Consider the following 25,462-nt stretch of genomic DNA (forward strand, 5'->3'; position numbering starts at 1 on the left):
TGAGGGCGGCACTAGTACTATAAATTGTGGCAAAATAAATCTTATGCAAATGCATAGGATTTTGTCAATACCATACATAAACCGTATGGATATTGAGAAGTTAATAGATTACATCTATAATATGAGAAGTATTTTAGTATTCTTATTAAATAAGAGAATACTATAAGGGTGAGTGGCAAAGAGAATTGAATATACCCGAATGGGAGACAGCGTGTCCAAAAACTACTATAGGTGGTGTGGCAAATATGAGGAAGGCAATATATCCATATAATGAAAATAAAAGTGCGTTTTCTTATTATATAAGAGAACACTATATGGGTGAGTGGCAAAGTAAATTGAATATACCCGAATGGGAGACAGCGTGTCCAAAAACTACTATAGGTGGTGTGGCAAATATGAGGAAGGCAATATATCCATATAATGAAAATAAAAGTGCGTTTTCTTATTATATAAGAGAACACTATATGGGTGAGTGGCAAAGTAAATTGAATATACCCGAATGGGAGACAGCGTGTCCAAAAACTACTATAGGTGGTGTGGCAAATATGAGGAAGGCAATATATCCATATAATGAATATAAAAGTGCGTTGTCTTATTATATAAGAGAACACTATATGGGTGAGTGGCAAAGTAAATTGAATATACCCGAATGGGAGACAGCGTGTCCAAAAACTACTATAGGATGGTCAATGGGCCGGCCGTCTGCTATTGACATATGTCAGTAGAGAAGATATTATCCGTCAAATTTGTTTCTTTATTCATTTATTTGAATACGAGACTTGGCTCCGCGGTTAATATTTTAAGCCCAAAGATAATAACGTTGAAACAAAGGCCAAGTTTCTATTGTACATAGAATAACAAATTGTTTCCGAATTTTATCGTTAATTTTAGGAGGTAGGCTAACATGATTTATATTATATGTGTATTATTAAATAATAATAGTACATAAAAGTCTACCAAAGAAATATAAAAATGTAATTATGAATACATTTTCAATATTAATATCAACTTATATTGTTGATAATAAAAAATAGCTATTAAGAGAGTTATTTAAGAAATTATATAATATATAATAAAGAGTATATATATAAATAATATATAAGTATATATTATTTAAGAAATAAATATAGTAGTAATAATTATATATATACACTCGGTTCTATTTTATATATTACCAGAGACTTATATGGATATATATAGATAAATTTTAAATTTATCGTCAAAATACAAATGATTAACTCAATATCTTATATTGGTTAAACAAAAATTGTACATGTGTGGATACAATATATTATGTATGTCGAACAAAAATGATATTTTAGAATGAAATGTGCATATATAAAGAAAATATATGAAAAATAAATATTGTGTTTATAAAGAATATGATTCTTTTTGACATCAATAAAAACTTGTTATTATTAGTGGCGAAACAAGTATAAATTGGAAAACAAACGTATACGAATGCTATATAAAAATGGCCGTATTCGATAGAAATAAAATCTATAACAACATATATATTGCTAATTTCTATTCAAAAAATATGAATGAAATATGAATAAAAACATTATTCTGGTTGATCCTGCCAGTAGTTATATGCTTGTCTCAAAGATTAAGCCATGCATGTCTAAGTACACACGAATTAAAAGTGAAACCGCAAAAGGCTCATTATATCAGTTATGGTTCCTTAGATCGTTAACAGTTACTTGGATAACTGTGGTAATTCTAGAGCTAATACATGCAATTAAAACATGAACCTTATGGAACATGTGCTTTTATTAGGCTAAAACCAAGCGATCGCAAGATCGTTATATTGGTTGAACTCTAGATAACATGCAGATCGTATGGTCTTGTACCGACGACAGATCTTTCAAATGTCTGCCCTATCAACTTTTGATGGTAGTATCTAGGACTACCATGGTTGCAACGGGTAACGGGGAATCAGGGTTCGATTCCGGAGAGGGAGCCTGAGAAACGGCTACCACATCTAAGGAAGGCAGCAGGCGCGTAAATTACCCACTCCCAGCTCGGGGAGGTAGTGACGAAAAATAACAATACAGGACTCATATCCGAGGCCCTGTAATTGGAATGAGTACACTTTAAATCCTTTAACAAGGACCAATTGGAGGGCAAGTCTGGTGCCAGCAGCCGCGGTAATTCCAGCTCCAATAGCGTATATTAAAGTTGTTGCGGTTAAAACGTTCGTAGTTGAACTTGTGCTTCATACGGGTAGTACAACTTACAATTGTGGTTAGTACTATACCTTTATGTATGTAAGCGTATTACCGGTGGAGTTCTTACATGTGCTTAGATACTTGTATTTTTTCATATGTTCCTCCTATTTAAAAACCTGCATTAGTGCTCTTAAACGAGTGTTATTGTGGGCCGGTACAATTACTTTGAACAAATTAGAGTGCTTAAAGCAGGCTTCAAATGCCTGAATATTCTGTGCATGGGATAATGAAATAAGACCTCTGTTCTGCTTTCATTGGTTTTCAGATCAAGAGGTAATGATTAATAGAAGCAGTTTGGGGGCATTAGTATTACGACGCGAGAGGTGAAATTCTTGGACCGTCGTAAGACTAACTTAAGCGAAAGCATTTGCCAAAGATGTTTTCATTAATCAAGAACGAAAGTTAGAGGTTCGAAGGCGATCAGATACCGCCCTAGTTCTAACCATAAACGATGCCAGCTAGCAATTGGGTGTAGCTACTTTTATGGCTCTCTCAGTCGCTTCCCGGGAAACCAAAGCTTTTGGGCTCCGGGGGAAGTATGGTTGCAAAGCTGAAACTTAAAGGAATTGACGGAAGGGCACCACCAGGAGTGGAGCCTGCGGCTTAATTTGACTCAACACGGGAAAACTTACCAGGTCCGAACATAAGTGTGTAAGACAGATTGATAGCTCTTTCTCGAATCTATGGGTGGTGGTGCATGGCCGTTCTTAGTTCGTGGAGTGATTTGTCTGGTTAATTCCGATAACGAACGAGACTCAAATATATTAAATAGATATCTTCAGGATTATGGTGTTGAAGCTTATATAGCCTTCATTCATGGTGGCAGTAAAATGTTTATTGTGTTTGAATGTGTTTATATAAGTGGAGCCGTACCTGTTGGTTTGTCCCATTATAAGGACACTAGCTTCTTAAATGGACAAATTGCGTCTAGCAATAATGAGATTGAGCAATAACAGGTCTGTGATGCCCTTAGATGTCCTGGGCTGCACGCGCGCTACAATGAAAGTATCAACGTGTATTTCCTAGACCGAGAGGTCCGGGTAAACCGCTGAACCACTTTCATGCTTGGGATTGTGAACTGAAACTGTTCACATGAACTTGGAATTCCCAGTAAGTGTGAGTCATTAACTCGCATTGATTACGTCCCTGCCCTTTGTACACACCGCCCGTCGCTACTACCGATTGAATTATTTAGTGAGGTCTCCGGACGTGATCACTGTGACGCCTTGCGTGTTACGGTTGTTTCGCAAAAGTTGACCGAACTTGATTATTTAGAGGAAGTAAAAGTCGTAACAAGGTTTCCGTAGGTGAACCTGCGGAAGGATCATTAATGTTTTAATATCCTTACCGTTAATAAAATATTTGTTTATATTATAATAAATACATTATAGTATTACAAATAAAATATGAATTGCCAAAATGTATATGAGATCTATTATAGATCAAATGAAATTTCGAACAAGCAAATCGAAATAATGCAAATATTAAAATTATATATTGTATTTAATACATATGAGAGAAATTAATAAGCAGCCAAAGCAAACAAATAAAAATTCGAACAAGCAAATCGAATTATTAAAATAATAATATTAAATTATTATTGTATATCCTTACCGTTAATAAAATATTTGTTTATATTATAATAAATACATTATAATAATACAAATAAAATATGAATTGCCAAAATGTATATGAGATCTAATATAGATCAAATAAAATTTCGAACAAGCAAATCGAAATAATGCAAATATTAAAATTATATATTGTATTTAATACATATGAGAGAAATAATAAGCAGCCAAAGCAAACAAATAAAAATTCGAACAAGCAAATCGAATTATTAAAATAATAATATTAAATTATTATTGTATATCCTTACCGTTAATAAAATATTTGTTTATATTATAATAAATACATTATAGTAATACAAATAAAATATGAATTGCCAAAATGTATATGATCTAATATAGATCAAATGAAATTTCGAACAAGCAAATCGAAATAATGCAAATATTAAAATTATATATTGTATTTAATACATATGAGAGAAATAATAAGCAGCCAAAACAAACAAATAAAAATTCGAACAAGCAAATCGAATTATTAAAATAATAATATTAAATTATTATTGTATATAAACACAATTAAAATACTGTGTGTATATGGACCATAATATACACGCGTTGCGATATGTATTGTTCATCTCAGTTATGCGCATACATTGGATAATGCAACAACCTAAAATGTACAATGTTGTACCTGGTTTTATACAGGTTAATGTTTTATATAAATTTCAATTTATATCGCTAAAAAAGTATTAATATATATATATATATATTTATTTACAATAAATGCAATTTAAAAAGAAATACTTTGATATATATTGGTTATATAAAACTAAGACATTTCGCAGCATTCGTTTTAGGTATAAAAATAAATTTATTGAAGGAATTGATATATGCCAGTAAAATGGTGTATTTTTAATTTCTTTCAATAAAAACATATTTGACAAAATTAAGAAACCAATTTATAAAACTCTAAGCGGTGGATCACTCGGCTCATGGGTCGATGAAGAACGCAGCAAACTGTGCGTCATCGTGTGAACTGCAGGACACATGAACATCGACATTTTGAACGCATATCGCAGTCCATGCTGTTATGTACTTTAATTAATTTTATAGTGCTGCTTGGACTACATATGGTTGAGGGTTGTAAGACTATGCTAATTAAGTTGCTTATACAAATTTTATAATGAAATTTTATAAGCATATGGTATATTATTGGATAATAATAATTTAATTATTTTATTCATAATATTAAAAAATATATGTAAAACATTATCTCACATTAGTAAATAATTTGAATGTGAAAAACGAAGAGAAATATTTTCTTTTTCAATCAAATGATACTGAGAAATGTCTAGCATAAAAATTTATCTAGAATTGTCTCTTATTAATGATTAGAAAATAGAAAACCGTTGACAATATTATTGTTCTTCGTTGATTCGTTAAATCAAACAAATGCCATTTATATACAGATATTATTAATATAACGAATTTAATAAAATGTTTTATCATTATATATAAAGAATTAATTGCATATAAAAGTTATACACAACCTCAACTCATATGGGACTACCCCCTGAATTTAAGCATATTAATTAGGGGAGGAAAAGAAACTAACAAGGATTTTCTTAGTAGCGGCGAGCGAAAAGAAATCAGTTCAGCACTAAGTCACTTTGTCTATATGGCAAATGTGAGATGCAGTGTATGGAGCGTCAATATTCTAGTATGAGAAATTAACGATTTAAGTCCTTCTTAAATGAGGCCATTTACCCATAGAGGGTGCCAGGCCCGTATAACGTTAATGATTACTAGATGATGTTTCCAAAGAGTCGTGTTGCTTGATAGTGCAGCACTAAGTGGGTGGTAAACTCCATCTAAAACTAAATATAACCATGAGACCGATAGTAAACAAGTACCGTGAGGGAAAGTTGAAAAGAACTCTGAATAGAGAGTTAAACAGTACGTGAAACTGCTTAGAGGTTAAGCCCGATGAACCTGAATATCCGTTATGGAAAATTCATCATTAGAATTGTAATATTTAAACAATATTATGATAATAGTGTGCATTTTTTCCATATAAGGACATTGTAATCTATTAGCATACCAAATTTATCATAAAATATAACTTATAGTTTATTCAAATTAATTTGCTTGCATTTTAACACAGAATAAATGTTATTAATTTGATAAAGTGCTGATAGATTTATATGAATACAGTGCGTTAATTTTTCGGAATTATATAATGGCATAATTATCATTGATTTTTGTGTTTATTATATGCACTTGTAGGATTAACAATGCGAAAGATTCAGGATACCTTCGGGACCCGTCTTGAAACACGGACCAAGGAGTCTAACATATGTGCAAGTTATTGGGATATAAACCTAATAGCGTAATTAACTTGACTAATAATGGGATTAGTTTTTTAACTATTTATAGCTAATTAACACAATCCCGGGGCGTTCTATATAGTTATGTATAATGATATTTATATTATTTATGCCTCTAACTGGAACGTACCTTGAGCATATATGCTGTGACCCGAAAGATGGTGAACTATACTTGATCAGGTTGAAGTCAGGGGAAACCCTGATGGAAGACCGAAACAGTTCTGACGTGCAAATCGATTGTCAGAATTGAGTATAGGGGCGAAAGACCAATCGAACCATCTAGTAGCTGGTTCCTTCCGAAGTTTCCCTCAGGATAGCTGGTGCATTTTAATATTATATAAAATAATCTTATCTGGTAAAGCGAATGATTAGAGGCCTTAGGGTCGAAACGATCTTAACCTATTCTCAAACTTTAAATGGGTAAGAACCTTAACTTTCTTGATATGAAGTTCAAGGTTATGATATAATGTGCCCAGTGGGCCACTTTTGGTAAGCAGAACTGGCGCTGTGGGATGAACCAAACGTAATGTTACGGTGCCCAAATTAACAACTCATGCAGATACCATGAAAGGCGTTGGTTGCTTAAAACAGCAGGACGGTGATCATGGAAGTCGAAATCCGCTAAGGAGTGTGTAACAACTCACCTGCCGAAGCAACTAGCCCTTAAAATGGATGGCGCTTAAGTTGTATACCTATACATTACCGCTAAAGTAGATGATTTATATTACTTGTAATATAAATTTTGAAACTTTAGTGAGTAGGAAGGTACAATGGTATGCGTAGAAGTGTTTGGCGTAAGCCTGCATGGAGCTGCCATTGGTACAGATCTTGGTGGTAGTAGCAAATAATCGAATGAGACCTTGGAGGACTGAAGTGGAGAAGGGTTTCGTGTGAACAGTGGTTGATCACGAGTTAGTCGGTCCTAAGTTCAAGGCGAAAGCCGAAAATTTTCAAGTAAAATACAAATGCCAAACAAATATATATATTATATAAAATCTAGCTAAATTAATATACTTGAATAATTTTGAACGAAAGGGAATACGGTTCCAATTCCGTAACCTGTTGAGTATCCGTTTGTTATTAAATATGGGCCTCGTGCTCATCCTGGCAACAGGAACGACCATAAAGAAGCCGTCGAGAGATATCGGAAGAGTTTTCTTTTCTGTTTTATAGCCGTACTACCATGGAAGTCTTTCGCAGAGAGATATGGTAGATGGGCTAGAAGAGCATGACATATACTGTTGTGTCGATATTTTCTCCTCGGACCTTGAAAATTTATGGTGGGGACACGCAAACTTCTCAACAGGCCGTACCAATATCCGCAGCTGGTCTCCAAGGTGAAGAGTCTCTAGTCGATAGAATAATGTAGGTAAGGGAAGTCGGCAAATTAGATCCGTAACTTCGGGATAAGGATTGGCTCTGAAGATTGAGATAGTCGGGCTTGATTGGGAAACAATAACATGGTTTATGTGCTCGTTCTGGGTAAATAGAGTTTCTAGCATTTATGTTAGTTACTTGTTCCCCGGATAGTTTAGTTACGTAGCCAATTGTGGAACTTTCTTGCTAAAATTTTTAAGAATACTAATTGGGTTAAACCAATTAGTTCTTATTAATTATAACGATTATCAATTAACAATCAATTCAGAACTGGCACGGACTTGGGGAATCCGACTGTCTAATTAAAACAAAGCATTGTGATGGCCCTAGCGGGTGTTGACACAATGTGATTTCTGCCCAGTGCTCTGAATGTCAAAGTGAAGAAATTCAAGTAAGCGCGGGTCAACGGCGGGAGTAACTATGACTCTCTTAAGGTAGCCAAATGCCTCGTCATCTAATTAGTGACGCGCATGAATGGATTAACGAGATTCCTACTGTCCCTATCTACTATCTAGCGAAACCACAGCCAAGGGAACGGGCTTGGAATAATTAGCGGGGAAAGAAGACCCTTTTGAGCTTGACTCTAATCTGGCAGTGTAAGGAGACATAAGAGGTGTAGAATAAGTGGGAGATATTAGACCTCGGTTTGGTATCGCCAATGAAATACCACTACTCTTATTGTTTCCTTACTTACTTGATTAAATGGAACGTGTATCATTTCCTAGCCATTATACGGATATATTTATTATATCTTATGGTATTGGGTTTTGATGCAAGCTTCTTGATCAAAGTATCACGAGTTTGTTATATAATCGCAAACAAATTCTTTAATAAAACGGTGCATTTATGTATTTTTGATTTGAAAATTTGGTATAACTCCAATTACTCAGGTATGATCCAATTCAAGGACATTGCCAGGTAGGGAGTTTGACTGGGGCGGTACATCTCTCAAATAATAACGGAGGTGTCCCAAGGCCAGCTCAGTGCGGACAGAAACCACACATAGAGCAAAAGGGCAAATGCTGACTTGATCTCGGTGTTCAGTACACACAGGGACAGCAAAAGCTCGGCCTATCGATCCTTTTGGTTTAAAGAGTTTTTAACAAGAGGTGTCAGAAAAGTTACCATAGGGATAACTGGCTTGTGGCGGCCAAGCGTTCATAGCGACGTCGCTTTTTGATCCTTCGATGTCGGCTCTTCCTATCATTGTGAAGCAAAATTCACCAAGCGTTGGATTGTTCACCCATGCAAGGGAACGTGAGCTGGGTTTAGACCGTCGTGAGACAGGTTAGTTTTACCCTACTAATGACAAAACGTTGTTGCGACAGCATTCCTGCGTAGTACGAGAGGAACCGCAGGTACGGACCAATGGCACAATACTTGTTCGAGCGAACAGTGGTATGACGCTACGTCCGTTGGATTATGCCTGAACGCCTCTAAGGTCGTATCCGTGCTGGACTGCAATGATAAATAAGGGGCAATTTGCATTGTATGGCTTCTAAACCATTTAAAGTTTATAATTTACTTTTTAAACGACAATGGATGTGATGCCAATGTAATTTGTAACATAGTAAATTGGGAGGATCTTTGATCACCTGATGCCGCGCTAGTTACATATAAAAGCATTATTTAATACAATGACAAAGCCTAGAATCAATTGTAAACGACTTTTGTAACAGGCAAGGTGTTGTAAGTGGTTGAGCAGCTGCCATACTGCGATCCACTGAAGCTTATCCTTTGCTTGATGATTCGATAATAAAATTGCATAATTTATTTGTTGTGTTGAACTTCTTATATAAAGTTCAACCAACAATCTATTTGTATGCATTGATTGTTTGCTTGGCTTTGTGGCGAATTTTTAATCCTTTATATATTACATTCCTAAGGTCTAGATTTTCAAGTAAGAGACCAATTTGATTAACATATCAATATAAGTACAACTCGACCATCTAATAATAACAATATGAATCGTCATCTTTTTAGTGACGCGAAGATTGGCAAACATATAATATAAAAATATTCCTAAGGTCTAGATTTTCAAGTAAGAGACCAATTTGATTAACATATCAATATAAGTACAACTCGACCATCTAATAATAACAATATGAATCGTCATCTTATTAGTGACGCGAAGATTGGCAAACATATAATATAAAAATATTCCTAAGGTCTAGATTTTCAAGTAAGAGACCAATTTGATTAACATATCAATATAAGTACAACTCGACCATCTAATAATAATATGAATCGTCATCTTATTAGTGACGCGAAGATTGGCAAACATATAATATAAAAATATTCCTAAGGTCTAGATTTTCAAGTAAGAGACCAATTTGATTAACATATCAATATAAGTACAACTCGACCATCTAATAATAACAATATGAATCGTCATCTTATTAGTGACGCGAAGATTGGCAAACATATAATATACAAATATTCCTAAGGTCTAGATTTTCAAGTAAGAGACCAATTTGATTAACATATCAATATAAGTACAACTCGACCATCTAATAATAACAATATGAATCGTCATCTTATTAGTGACGCGAAGATTGGCAAACATATAATATAAAAATATTCCTAAGGTCTAGATTTTCAAGTAAGAGACCAATTTGATTAACATATCAATATAAGTACAACTCGACCATCTAATAATAACAATATGAATCGTCATCTTATTAGTGACGCGAAGATTGGCAAACATATAATATAAAAATATTCCTAAGGTCTAGATTTTCAAGTAAGAGACCAATTTGATTAACATATCAATATAAGTACAACTCGACCATCTAATAATAACAATATGAATCGTCATCTTATTAGTGACGCGAAGATTGGCAAACATATAATATAAAAATATTCCTAAGGTCTAGATTTTCAAGTAAGAGACCAATTTGATTAACATATCAATATAAGTACAACTCGACCATCTAATAATAACAATATGAATCGTCATCTTATTACTGACGCGAAGATTGGCAAACATATAATATACAAATATTCCTAAGGTCTAGATTTTCAAGTAAGAGACCAATTTGATTAACATATCAATATAAGTACAACTCGACCATCTAATAATAACAATATGAATCGTCATCTTATTAGTGACGCGAAGATTGGCAAACATATAATATAAAAATATTCCTAAGGTCTAGATTTTCAAGTAAGAGACCAATTTGATTAACATATCAATATAAGTACAACTCGACCATCTAATAATAACAATATGAATCGTCATCTTTTTAGTGACGCGAAGATTGGCAAACATATAATATAAAAATATTCCTAAGGTCTAGAATCTTAAGCAATAGACCAATTCAACTAAGAGTTGACATATAAAAATATGTTCCTTTTAATGTTAGCAAAATTTTATCGTCACATACTGTTAGTGACGCGAACGTTTTTTTCTCCATGTTTATATGAATGTTTATTCAAAGGTAGAAAGGCAGGATCGTTATTTTATAAGTGAAGCGATAAAAAAATATTATGCAATAGGACATCTATTTATAAATATTTTTAAGTCTTAGAAATTCAAGTAAAGAGATTCAAGAAATTCATTCAACTTAGAGCGCACATATAATTAAAACTATTCCTGAGGTTTAGAAACCAAATTAAATAAAGAGGACATATAAACGTATGTGGTATTTTGATGGTAGTAAAAATGTAACTCGATATTATTAGTGACGCGACCAATTTTTATACTCTTTGCTCCATGTGCAAATATATCTAGTGTTTAGATAGTCAATTAAAAATGACAATTTTAACTAAAAGACTTAAAAAAGTGTTTGTCAAACTTATAATTTTGTCAATACTATATAAAACGCCAATCATATCCTTATAAAAGTAAATACGGTATATGGTTATAAATACAAAACCATATATAAATAAAAAAATGAAATCGTATGTATATGGCTTATAGGTATAATACCTATAAGGCATAATAATGTATAATATTAGCAAATATACATATAAAAGTGCATAAATTGTATAGATATGGCATAAAGAAGGCATTTATGAGAATAGCTAGTAGAATTTGCCCATACACTACTAGCGAAATGAGATATTTATACCTAGTGAGGGCGGCACTAGTACTATAAATTGTGGCAAAATAAATCTTATGCAAATGCATAGGATTTTGTCAATACCGTACAAAAAACTAAGTAAAACGTATGGATATTGAAAAATAAATGGATTATATTCATAAAATACGAATATTTCTTGCATTCTCTTGTTATACGAGAGAATATCATACGGAGCGGGCAGCCCCTAGTATAGTAAGCAGTCGAATGGGAGACAGCGTGTCCAAAAACACCTATAGGGAGGTGGTCGTTGGCGGACCTCTCCTCGTATTGGTCAAACTTATGATTTTGTCAATACTATATAAAACGCCAATCATATCCATATAAAAGTGAATACAGTATATGGATATGAATAAAAAACCATACATAAATAAAAAAAAATATGTATAAAAAATTATACATATATTTATATTAAGCAATCGTATGGATGTGGCTTATAGGTATAATACCTATAAGGCATAATAATGTATAATATAGCAAATATACATATAAAAGTGCATGAATTGTATAGATATGGCATATAAGTGACATATTTATGAGAATAGCTAGTAGAATTTCCCCATACACTACTAGCGAAATGAGATATTTATACCTAGTGAGGGCGGCACTAGTACTATAAATTGTGGCAAAATAAATCTTATGCAAATGCATAGGATTTTGTCAATACCGTACAAAAAACTAAGTAAAACGTATGGATATTGAAAAATAAATGGATTATATTCATAAAATACGAATATTTCTTGCATTCTCTTGTTATATGAGAGAATATCATACGGAGCGGGTAGCCCCTAGTATAGTAAGCAGTCGAATGGGAGACAGCGTGTCCAAAAACACCTATAGGGAGGTGGTCGTTGGCGGACCTCTCCTCGTATTGGTCAAACTTATGATTTTGTCAATACTATATAAAACGCCAATCATATCCATATAAAAGTGAATACAGTATATGGATATGAATAAAAAACCATACATAAATAAAAAAAAATATGTATAAAAAATTATACATATATTTATATTAAGCAATCGTATGGATGTGGCTTATAGGTATAATACCTATAAGGCATAATAATGTATAATATAGCAAATATACATATAAAAGTGCATGAATTGTATAGATATGGCATATAAGTGACATATTTATGAGAATAGCTAGTAGAATTTGCCCATACACTACTAGCGAAATGAGATATTTATACCTAGTGAGGGCGGCACTAGTACTATAAATTGTGGCAAAATAAATCTTATGCAAATGCATAGGATTTTGTCAATACCGTACAAAAAACTAAGTAAAACGTATGGATATTGAAAAATAAATGGATTATATTCATAAAATACGAATATTTCTTGCATTCTCTTGTTATATGAGAGAATATCATAAGGAGCGGGTAGCCCCTAGTATAGTAAGCAGTCGAATGGGAGACAGCGTGTCCAAAAACACCTATAGGGAGGTGGTCGTTGGCGGACCTCTCCTCGTATTGGTCAAACTTATGATTTTGTCAATACTATATAAAACGCCAATCATATCCATATAAAATTGAATACAGTATATGGATATGAATAAAAAACCATACATAAATAAAAAAAAAATATGTATAAAAAATTATACATATATTTATATTAAGCAATCGTATGGATGTGGCTTATAGGTATAATACATATAAGGCATAATAATGTATAATATAGCAAATATACATATAAAAGTGCATGAATTGTATAGATATGGCATATAAGTGACATATTTATGAGAATAGCTAGTAGAATTTCCCCATACACTACTAGCGAAATGAGATATTTATACCTAGTGAGGGCGGCACTAGTACTATAAATTGTGGCAAAATAAATCTTATGCAAATGCATAGGATTTTGTCAATACCGTACAAAAAACTAAGTAAAACGTATGGATATTGAAAAATAAATGGATTATATTCATAAAATACGAATATTTCTTGCATTCTCTTGTTATATGAGAGAATATCATACGGAGCGGGTAGCCCCTAGTATAGTAAGCAGTCGAATGGGAGACAGCGTGTCCAAAAACACCTATAGGGAGGTGGTCGTTGGCGGACCTCTCCTCGTATTGGTCAAACTTATGATTTTGTCAATACTATATAAAACGCCAATCATATCCATATAAAAGTGAATACAGTATATGGATATGAATAAAAAACCATACATAAATAAAAAAAAATATGTATAAAAAATTATACATATATTTATATTAAGCAATCGTATGGATGTGGCTTATAGGTATAATACCTATAAGGCATAATAATGTATAATATAGCAAATATACATATAAAAGTGCATGAATTGTATAGATATGGCATATAAGTGACATATTTATGAGAATAGCTAGTAGAATTTGCCCATACACTACTAGCGAAATGAGATATTTATACCTAGTGAGGGCGGCACTAGTACTATAAATTGTGGCAAAATAAATCTTATGCAAATGCATAGGATTTTGTCAATACCATACATAAACCGTATGGATATTGAGAAGTTAATAGATTACATCTATAATATGAGAAGTATTTTAGTATTCTTATTAAATAAGAGAATACTATAAGGGTGAGTGGCAAAGAGAATTGAATATACCCGAATGGGAGACAGCGTGTCCAAAAACTACTATAGGTGGTGTGGCAAATATGAGGAAGGCAATATATCCATATAATGAAAATAAAAGTGCGTTTTCTTATTATATAAGAGAACACTATATGGGTGAGTGGCAAAGTAAATTGAATATACCCGAATGGGAGACAGCGTGTCCAAAAACTACTATAGGTGGTGTGGCAAATATGAGGAAGGCAATATATCCATATAATGAAAATAAAAGTGCGTTTTCTTATTATATAAGAGAACACTATATGGGTGAGTGGCAAAGTAAATTGAATATACCCGAATGGGAGACAGCGTGTCCAAAAACTACTATAGGATGGTCAATGGGCCGGCCGTCTGCTATTGACATATGTCAGTAGAGAAGATATTATCCGTCAAATTTGTTTCTTTATTCATTTATTTGAATACGAGACTTGGCTCCGCGGTTAATATTTTAAGCCCAAAGATAATAACGTTGAAACAAAGGCCAAGTTTCTATTGTACATAGAATAACAAATTGTTTCCGAATTTTATCGTTAATTTTAGGAGGTAGGCTAACATGATTTATATTATATGTGTATTATTAAATAATAATAGTACATAAAAGTCTACCAAAGAAATATAAAAATGTAATTATGAATACATTTTCAATATTAATATCAACTTATATTGTTGATAATAAAAAATAGCTATTAAGAGAGTTATTTAAGAAATTATATAATATATAATAAAGAGTATATATATAAATAATATATAAGTATATATTATTTAAGAAATAAATATAGTAGTAATAATTATATATATACACTCGGTTCTATTTTATATATTACCAGAGACTTATATGGATATATATAGATAAATTTTAAATTTATCGTCAAAATACAAATGATTAACTCAATATCTTATATTGGTTAAACAAAAATTGTACATGTGTGGATACAATATATTATGTATGTCGAACAAAAATGATATTTTAGAATGAAATGTGCATATATAAAGAAAATATATGAAAAATAAATATTGTGTTTATAAAGAATATGATTCTTTTTGACATCAATAAAAACTTGTTATTATTAGTGGCGAAACAAGTATAAATTGGAAAACAAACGTATACGAATGCTATATAAAAATGGCCGTATTCGATAGAAATAAAATCTATAACAACATATATATTGCTAATTTCTATTCAAAAAATATGAATGAAATATGAATAAAAACATTATTCTGGTTGATCCTGCCAGTAGTTATATGCTTGTCTCAAAGATTAAGCCATGCATGTCTAAGTACACACGAATTAAAAGTGAAACCGCAAAAGGCTCATTATATCAGTTATGGTTCCTTAGATCGTTAACAGTTACTTGGATAACTGTGGTAATTCTAGAGCTAATACATGCAATTAAAACATGAACCTTATGGAACATGTGCTTTTATTAGGCTAAAACCAAGCGATCGCAAGATCGTTATATTGGTTGAACTCTAGATAACATGCAGATCGTATGGTCTTGTACCGACGACAGATCTTTCAAATGTCTGCCCTATCAACTTTTGATGGTAGTATCTAGGACTACCATGGTTGCAACGGGTAACGGGGAATCAGGGTTCGATTCCGGAGAGGGAGCCTGAGAAACGGCTACCACATCTAAGGAAGGCAGCAGGCGCGTAAATTACCCACTCCCAGCTCGGGGAGGTAGTGACGAAAAATAACAATACAGGACTCATATCCGAGGCCCTGTAATTGGAATGAGTACACTTTAAATCCTTTAACAAGGACCAATTGGAGGGCAAGTCTGGTGCCAGCAGCCGCGGTAATTCCAGCTCCAATAGCGTATATTAAAGTTGTTGCGGTTAAAACGTTCGTAGTTGAACTTGTGCTTCATACGGGTAGTACAACTTACAATTGTGGTTAGTACTATACCTTTATGTATGTAAGCGTATTACCGGTGGAGTTCTTACATGTGCTTAGATACTTGTATTTTTTCATATGTTCCTCCTATTTAAAAACCTGCATTAGTGCTCTTAAACGAGTGTTATTGTGGGCCGGTACAATTACTTTGAACAAATTAGAGTGCTTAAAGCAGGCTTCAAATGCCTGAATATTCTGTGCATGGGATAATGAAATAAGACCTCTGTTCTGCTTTCATTGGTTTTCAGATCAAGAGGTAATGATTAATAGAAGCAGTTTGGGGGCATTAGTATTACGACGCGAGAGGTGAAATTCTTGGACCGTCGTAAGACTAACTTAAGCGAAAGCATTTGCCAAAGATGTTTTCATTAATCAAGAACGAAAGTTAGAGGTTCGAAGGCGATCAGATACCGCCCTAGTTCTAACCATAAACGATGCCAGCTAGCAATTGGGTGTAGCTACTTTTATGGCTCTCTCAGTCGCTTCCCGGGAAACCAAAGCTTTTGGGCTCCGGGGGAAGTATGGTTGCAAAGCTGAAACTTAAAGGAATTGACGGAAGGGCACCACCAGGAGTGGAGCCTGCGGCTTAATTTGACTCAACACGGGAAAACTTACCAGGTCCGAACATAAGTGTGTAAGACAGATTGATAGCTCTTTCTCGAATCTATGGGTGGTGGTGCATGGCCGTTCTTAGTTCGTGGAGTGATTTGTCTGGTTAATTCCGATAACGAACGAGACTCAAATATATTAAATAGATATCTTCAGGATTATGGTGTTGAAGCTTATATAGCCTTCATTCATGGTGGCAGTAAAATGTTTATTGTGTTTGAATGTGTTTATATAAGTGGAGCCGTACCTGTTGGTTTGTCCCATTATAAGGACACTAGCTTCTTAAATGGACAAATTGCGTCTAGCAATAATGAGATTGAGCAATAACAGGTCTGTGATGCCCTTAGATGTCCTGGGCTGCACGCGCGCTACAATGAAAGTATCAACGTGTATTTCCTAGACCGAGAGGTCCGGGTAAACCGCTGAACCACTTTCATGCTTGGGATTGTGAACTGAAACTGTTCACATGAACTTGGAATTCCCAGTAAGTGTGAGTCATTAACTCGCATTGATTACGTCCCTGCCCTTTGTACACACCGCCCGTCGCTACTACCGATTGAATTATTTAGTGAGGTCTCCGGACGTGATCACTGTGACGCCTTGCGTGTTACGGTTGTTTCGCAAAAGTTGACCGAACTTGATTATTTAGAGGAAGTAAAAGTCGTAACAAGGTTTCCGTAGGTGAACCTGCGGAAGGATCATTAATGTTTTAATATCCTTACCGTTAATAAAATATTTGTTTATATTATAATAAATACATTATAGTATTACAAATAAAATATGAATTGCCAAAATGTATATGAGATCTATTATAGATCAAATGAAATTTCGAACAAGCAAATCGAAATAATGCAAATATTAAAATTATATATTGTATTTAATACATATGAGAGAAATTAATAAGCAGCCAAAGCAAACAAATAAAAATTCGAACAAGCAAATCGAATTATTAAAATAATAATATTAAATTATTATTGTATATCCTTACCGTTAATAAAATATTTGTTTATATTATAATAAATACATTATAATAATACAAATAAAATATGAATTGCCAAAATGTATATGAGATCTAATATAGATCAAATAAAATTTCGAACAAGCAAATCGAAATAATGCAAATATTAAAATTATATATTGTATTTAATACATATGAGAGAAATAATAAGCAGCCAAAGCAAACAAATAAAAATTCGAACAAGCAAATCGAATTATTAAAATAATAATATTAAATTATTATTGTATATCCTTACCGTTAATAAAATATTTGTTTATATTATAATAAATACATTATAGTAATACAAATAAAATATGAATTGCCAAAATGTATATGATCTAATATAGATCAAATGAAATTTCGAACAAGCAAATCGAAATAATGCAAATATTAAAATTATATATTGTATTTAATACATATGAGAGAAATAATAAGCAGCCAAAACAAACAAATAAAAATTCGAACAAGCAAATCGAATTATTAAAATAATAATATTAAATTATTATTGTATATAAACACAATTAAAATACTGTGTGTATATGGACCATAATATACACGCGTTGCGATATGTATTGTTCATCTCAGTTATGCGCATACATTGGATAATGCAACAACCTAAAATGTACAATGTTGTACCTGGTTTTATACAGGTTAATGTTTTATATAAATTTCAATTTATATCGCTAAAAAAGTATTAATATATATATATATATATTTATTTACAATAAATGCAATTTAAAAAGAAATACTTTGATATATATTGGTTATATAAAACTAAGACATTTCGCAGCATTCGTTTTAGGTATAAAAATAAATTTATTGAAGGAATTGATATATGCCAGTAAAATGGTGTATTTTTAATTTCTTTCAATAAAAACATATTTGACAAAATTAAGAAACCAATTTATAAAACTCTAAGCGGTGGATCACTCGGCTCATGGGTCGATGAAGAACGCAGCAAACTGTGCGTCATCGTGTGAACTGCAGGACACATGAACATCGACATTTTGAACGCATATCGCAGTCCATGCTGTTATGTACTTTAATTAATTTTATAGTGCTGCTTGGACTACATATGGTTGAGGGTTGTAAGACTATGCTAATTAAGTTGCTTATACAAATTTTATAATGAAATTTTATAAGCATATGGTATATTATTGGATAATAATAATTTAATTATTTTATTCATAATATTAAAAAATATATGAAAAACATTATCTCACATTAGTAAATAATTTGAATGTGAAAAACGAAGAGAAATATTTTCTTTTTCAATCAAATGATACTGAGAAATGTCTAGCATAAAAATTTATCTAGAATTGTCTCTTATTAATGATTAGAAAATAGAAAACCGTTGACAATATTATTGTTCTTCGTTGATTCGTTAAATCAAACAAATGCCATTTATATACAGATATTATTAATATAACGAATTTAATAAAATGTTTTATCATTATATATAAAGAATTAATTGCATATAAAAGTTATACACAACCTCAACTCATATGGGACTACCCCCTGAATTTAAGCATATTAATTAGGGGAGGAAAAGAAACTAACAAGGATTTTCTTAGTAGCGGCGAGCGAAAAGAAATCAGTTCAGCACTAAGTCACTTTGTCTATATGGCAAATGTGAGATGCAGTGTATGGAGCGTCAATATTCTAGTATGAGAAATTAACGATTTAAGTCCTTCTTAAATGAGGCCATTTACCCATAGAGGGTGCCAGGCCCGTATAACGTTAATGATTACTAGATGATGTTTCCAAAGAGTCGTGTTGCTTGATAGTGCAGCACTAAGTGGGTGGTAAACTCCATCTAAAACTAAATATAACCATGAGACCGATAGTAAACAAGTACCGTGAGGGAAAGTTGAAAAGAACTCTGAATAGAGAGTTAAACAGTACGTGAAACTGCTTAGAGGTTAAGCCCGATGAACCTGAATATCCGTTATGGAAAATTCATCATTAGAATTGTAATATTTAAACAATATTATGATAATAGTGTGCATTTTTTCCATATAAGGACATTGTAATCTATTAGCATACCAAATTTATCATAAAATATAACTTATAGTTTATTCAAATTAATTTGCTTGCATTTTAACACAGAATAAATGTTATTAATTTGATAAAGTGCTGATAGATTTATATGAATACAGTGCGTTAATTTTTCGGAATTATATAATGGCATAATTATCATTGATTTTTGTGTTTATTATATGCACTTGTAGGATTAACAATGCGAAAGATTCAGGATACCTTCGGGACCCGTCTTGAAACACGGACCAAGGAGTCTAACATATGTGCAAGTTATTGGGATATAAACCTTATAGCGTAATTAACTTGACTAATAATGGGATTAGTTTTTTAACTATTTATAGCTAATTAACACAATCCCGGGGCGTTCTATATAGTTATGTATAATGATATTTATATTATTTATGCCTCTAACTGGAACGTACCTTGAGCATATATGCTGTGACCCGAAAGATGGTGAACTATACTTGATCAGGTTGAAGTCAGGGGAAACCCTGATGGAAGACCGAAACAGTTCTGACGTGCAAATCGATTGTCAGAATTGAGTATAGGGGCGAAAGACCAATCGAACCATCTAGTAGCTGGTTCCTTCCGAAGTTTCCCTCAGGATAGCTGGTGCATTTTAATATTATATAAAATAATCTTATCTGGTAAAGCGAATGATTAGAGGCCTTAGGGTCGAAACGATCTTAACCTATTCTCAAACTTTAAATGGGTAAGAACCTTAACTTTCTTGATATGAAGTTCAAGGTTATGATATAATGTGCCCAGTGGGCCACTTTTGGTAAGCAGAACTGGCGCTGTGGGATGAACCAAACGTAATGTTACGGTGCCCAAATTAACAACTCATGCAGATACCATGAAAGGCGTTGGTTGCTTAAAACAGCAGGACGGTGATCATGGAAGTCGAAATCCGCTAAGGAGTGTGTAACAACTCACCTGCCGAAGCAACTAGCCCTTAAAATGGATGGCGCTTAAGTTGTATACCTATACATTACCGCTAAAGTAGATGATTTATATTACTTGTAATATAAATTTTGAAACTTTAGTGAGTAGGAAGGTACAATGGTATGCGTAGAAGTGTTTGGCGTAAGCCTGCATGGAGCTGCCATTGGTACAGATCTTGGTGGTAGTAGCAAATAATCGAATGAGACCTTGGAGGACTGAAGTGGAGAAGGGTTTCGTGTGAACAGTGGTTGATCACGAGTTAGTCGGTCCTAAGTTCAAGGCGAAAGCCGAAAATTTTCAAGTAAAATACAAATGCCAAACAAATATATATATTATATAAAATCTAGCTAAATTAATATACTTGAATAATTTTGAACGAAAGGGAATACGGTTCCAATTCCGTAACCTGTTGAGTATCCGTTTGTTATTAAATATGGGCCTCGTGCTCATCCTGGCAACAGGAACGACCATAAAGAAGCCGTCGAGAGATATCGGAAGAGTTTTCTTTTCTGTTTTATAGCCGTACTACCATGGAAGTCTTTCGCAGAGAGATATGGTAGATGGGCTAGAAGAGCATGACATATACTGTTGTGTCGATATTTTCTCCTCGGACCTTGAAAATTTATGGTGGGGACACGCAAACTTCTCAACAGGCCGTACCAATATCCGCAGCTGGTCTCCAAGGTGAAGAGTCTCTAGTCGATAGAATAATGTAGGTAAGGGAAGTCGGCAAATTAGATCCGTAACTTCGGGATAAGGATTGGCTCTGAAGATTGAGATAGTCGGGCTTGATTGGGAAACAATAACATGGTTTATGTGCTCGTTCTGGGTAAATAGAGTTTCTAGCATTTATGTTAGTTACTTGTTCCCCGGATAGTTTAGTTACGTAGCCAATTGTGGAACTTTCTTGCTAAAATTTTTAAGAATACTAATTGGGTTAAACCAATTAGTTCTTATTAATTATAACGATTATCAATTAACAATCAATTCAGAACTGGCACGGACTTGGGGAATCCGACTGTCTAATTAAAACAAAGCATTGTGATGGCCCTAGCGGGTGTTGACACAATGTGATTTCTGCCCAGTGCTCTGAATGTCAAAGTGAAGAAATTCAAGTAAGCGCGGGTCAACGGCGGGAGTAACTATGACTCTCTTAAGGTAGCCAAATGCCTCGTCATCTAATTAGTGACGCGCATGAATGGATTAACGAGATTCCTACTGTCCCTATCTATATCTACCTACCTATATCGCGGGTAGAGTCCCCGGGCTCGACGTGGATGTTGCGTTAATACAACTCGGGTGCTGCGACCCAAAGAACAGTAAAGATTTTAGATAGATCTCGCCCCTATGCAAGGGGGAGTGCTTGCCCGACAAGCAAGTACTTAAATTGCTACTGGGGTGGTTGCTATGTACATAGCTATAGCTTCTAGTCCAGGGCGTTGGTTTGGCGCTTAACCCAGACCCTTGCATTATATACTCCCTTGTGGGTATATTAGAATGCCGTGGCTGTAATCCCTTCAGTGCGGAACACGTCACGTTAAATAAGTTCGGAGGGATCCGAGACACACCTGTCCCTATCTACTATCTAGCGAAACCACAGCCAAGGGAACGGGCTTGGAATAATTAGCGGGGAAAGAAGACCCTTTTGAGCTTGACTCTAATCTGGCAGTGTAAGGAGACATAAGAGGTGTAGAATAAGTGGGAGATATTAGACCTCGGTTTGGTATCGCCAATGAAATACCACTACTCTTATTGTTTCCTTACTTACTTGATTAAATGGAACGTGTATCATTTCCTAGCCATTATACGGATATATTTATTATATCTTATGGTATTGGGTTTTGATGCAAGCTTCTTGATCAAAGTATCACGAGTTTGTTATATAATCGCAAACAAATTCTTTAATAAAACGGTGCATTTATGTATTTTTGATTTGAAAATTTGGTATAACTCCAATTACTCAGGTATGATCCAATTCAAGGACATTGCCAGGTAGGGAGTTTGACTGGGGCGGTACATCTCTCAAATAATAACGGAGGTGTCCCAAGGCCAGCTCAGTGCGGACAGAAACCACACATAGAGCAAAAGGGCAAATGCTGACTTGATCTCGGTGTTCAGTACACACAGGGACAGCAAAAGCTCGGCCTATCGATCCTTTTGGTTTAAAGAGTTTTTAACAAGAGGTGTCAGAAAAGTTACCATAGGGATAACTGGCTTGTGGCGGCCAAGCGTTCATAGCGACGTCGCTTTTTGATCCTTCGATGTCGGCTCTTCCTATCATTGTGAAGCAAAATTCACCAAGCGTTGGATTGTTCACCCATGCAAGGGAACGTGAGCTGGGTTTAGACCGTCGTGAGACAGGTTAGTTTTACCCTACTAATGACAAAACGTTGTTGCGACAGCATTCCTGCGTAGTACGAGAGGAACCGCAGGTACGGACCAATGGCACAATACTTGTTCGAGCGAACAGTGGTATGACGCTACGTCCGTTGGATTATGCCTGAACGCCTCTAAGGTCGTATCCGTGCTGGACTGCAATGATAAATAAGGGGCAATTTGCATTGTATGGCTTCTAAACCATTTAAAGTTTATAATTTACTTTTTAAACGACAATGGATGTGATGCCAATGTAATTTGTAACATAGTAAATTGGGAGGATCTTTGATCACCTGATGCCGCGCTAGTTACATATAAAAGCATTATTTAATACAATGACAAAGCCTAGAATCAATTGTAAACGACTTTTGTAACAGGCAAGGTGTTGTAAGTGGTTGAGCAGCTGCCATACTGCGATCCACTGAAGCTTATCCTTTGCTTGATGATTCGATAATAAAATTGCATAATTTATTTGTTGTGTTGAACTTCTTATATAAAGTTCAACCAACAATCTATTTGTATGCATTGATTGTTTGCTTGGCTTTGTGGCGAATTTTTAATCCTTTATATATTACATTCCTAAGGTCTAGATTTTCAAGTAAGAGACCAATTTGATTAACATATCAATATAAGTACAACTCGACCATCTAATAATAACAATATGAATCGTCATCTTATTAGTGACGCGAAGATTGGCAAACATATAATATAAAAATATTCCTAAGGTCTAGATTTTCAAGTAAGAGACCAATTTGATTAACATATCAATATAAGTACAACTCGACCATCTAATAATAACAATATGAATCGTCATCTTATTAGTGACGCGAAGATTGGCAAACATATAATATAAAAATATTCCTAAGGTCTAGATTTTCAAGTAAGAGACCAATTTGATTAACATATCAATATAAGTACAACTCGACCATCTAATAATAATATGAATCGTCATCTTATTAGTGACGCGAAGATTGGCAAACATATAATATAAAAATATTCCTAAGGTCTAGATTTTCAAGTAAGAGACCAATTTGATTAACATATCAATATAAGTACAACTCGACCATCTAATAATAACAATATGAATCGTCATCTTATTAGTGACGCGAAGATTGGCAAACATATAATATAAAAATATTCCTAAGGTCTAGATTTTCAAGTAAGAGACCAATTTGATTAACATATCAATATAAGTACAACTCGACCATCTAATAATAACAATATGAATCGTCATCTTATTAGTGACGCGAAGATTGGCAAACATATAATATAAAAATATTCCTAAGGTCTAGATTTTCAAGTAAGAGACCAATTTGATTAACATATCAATATAAGTACAACTCGACCATCTAATAATAACAATATGAATCGTCATCTTATTAGTGACGCGAAGATTGGCAAACATATAATATAAAAATATTCCTAAGGTCTAGATTTTCAAGTAAGAGACCAATTTGATTAACATATCAATATAAGTACAACTCGACCATCTAATAATAACAATATGAATCGTCATCTTTTTAGTGACGCGAAGATTGGCAAACATATAATATAAAAATATTCCTAAGGTCTAGAATCTTAAGCAATAGACCAATTCAACTAAGAGTTGACATATAAAAATATGTTCCTTTTAATGTTAGCAAAATTTTATCGTCACATACTGTTAGTGACGCGAACGTTTTTTTCTCCATGTTTATATGAATGTTTATTCAAAGGTAGAAAGGCAGGATCGTTATTTTATAAGTGAAGCGATAAAAAAATATTATGCAATAGGACATCTATTTATAAATATTTTTAAGTCTTAGAAATTCAAGTAAAGAGATTCAAGAAATTCATTCAACTTAGAGCGCACATATAATTAAAACTATTCCTGAGGTTTAGAAACCAAATTAAATAAAGAGGACATATAAACGTATGTGGTATTTTGATGGTAGTAAAAATGTATCGCGATATTATTAGTGACGCGACCAATTTTTATACTCTTTGCTCCATGTGCAAATATATCTAGTGTTTAGATAGTCAATTAAAAATGACAATTTTAACTAAAAGACTTAAAAAAGTGTTTGTCAAACTTATAATTTTGTCAATACTATATAAAACGCCAATCATATCCTTATAAAAGTAAATACGGTATATGGTTATAAATACAAAACCATATATAAATAAAAAAATGAAATCGTATGTATATGGCTTATAGGTATAATACCTATAAGGCATAATAATGTATAATATTAGCAAATATACATATAAAAGTGCATAAATTGTATAGATATGGCATAAAGAAGGCATTTATGAGAATAGCTAGTAGAATTTGCCCATACACTACTAGCGAAATGAGATATTTATACCTAG

General features: G+C 33.4%; 5 non-coding genes and 1 pseudogene across 5 annotated transcripts; all 6 read left to right on the forward strand.

Moving 5' to 3' along the window:
• Window positions 1-1,566: 1,566 nt before the first annotated feature.
• Window positions 1,567-3,561, forward strand: LOC127010520 (small subunit ribosomal RNA). The gene has a single exon (XR_007763276.1). It is a non-coding gene; the product is annotated as a small subunit ribosomal RNA (ribosomal RNA).
• Window positions 3,562-4,764: 1,203 nt separating this feature from the next.
• LOC122817918 (5.8S ribosomal RNA) lies at window positions 4,765-4,943 on the forward strand. Its single transcript, XR_006367462.2, has one exon. It is a non-coding gene; the product is annotated as a 5.8S ribosomal RNA (ribosomal RNA).
• A 402-nt stretch (window positions 4,944-5,345) lies between these two features.
• On the forward strand, window positions 5,346-9,316 carry LOC122817919 (large subunit ribosomal RNA). Its single transcript, XR_006367463.1, has one exon. It is a non-coding gene; the product is annotated as a large subunit ribosomal RNA (ribosomal RNA).
• A 6,145-nt stretch (window positions 9,317-15,461) lies between these two features.
• LOC127010521 (small subunit ribosomal RNA) lies at window positions 15,462-17,456 on the forward strand. Its single transcript, XR_007763277.1, has one exon. It is a non-coding gene; the product is annotated as a small subunit ribosomal RNA (ribosomal RNA).
• Window positions 17,457-18,659: 1,203 nt separating this feature from the next.
• On the forward strand, window positions 18,660-18,838 carry LOC127010584 (5.8S ribosomal RNA). Its single transcript, XR_007763316.1, has one exon. It is a non-coding gene; the product is annotated as a 5.8S ribosomal RNA (ribosomal RNA).
• Window positions 18,839-19,240: 402 nt separating this feature from the next.
• On the forward strand, window positions 19,241-23,561 carry LOC127010555 (large subunit ribosomal RNA; annotated as a pseudogene).
• The last annotated feature ends 1,901 nt before the right edge of the window (window positions 23,562-25,462 follow it).

Source organism: Drosophila biarmipes, chromosome X (genome assembly GCF_025231255.1).
Source record: "Drosophila biarmipes strain raj3 chromosome X, RU_DBia_V1.1, whole genome shotgun sequence".
Lineage (NCBI taxonomy): Eukaryota > Metazoa > Arthropoda > Insecta > Diptera > Drosophilidae > Drosophila > Drosophila biarmipes.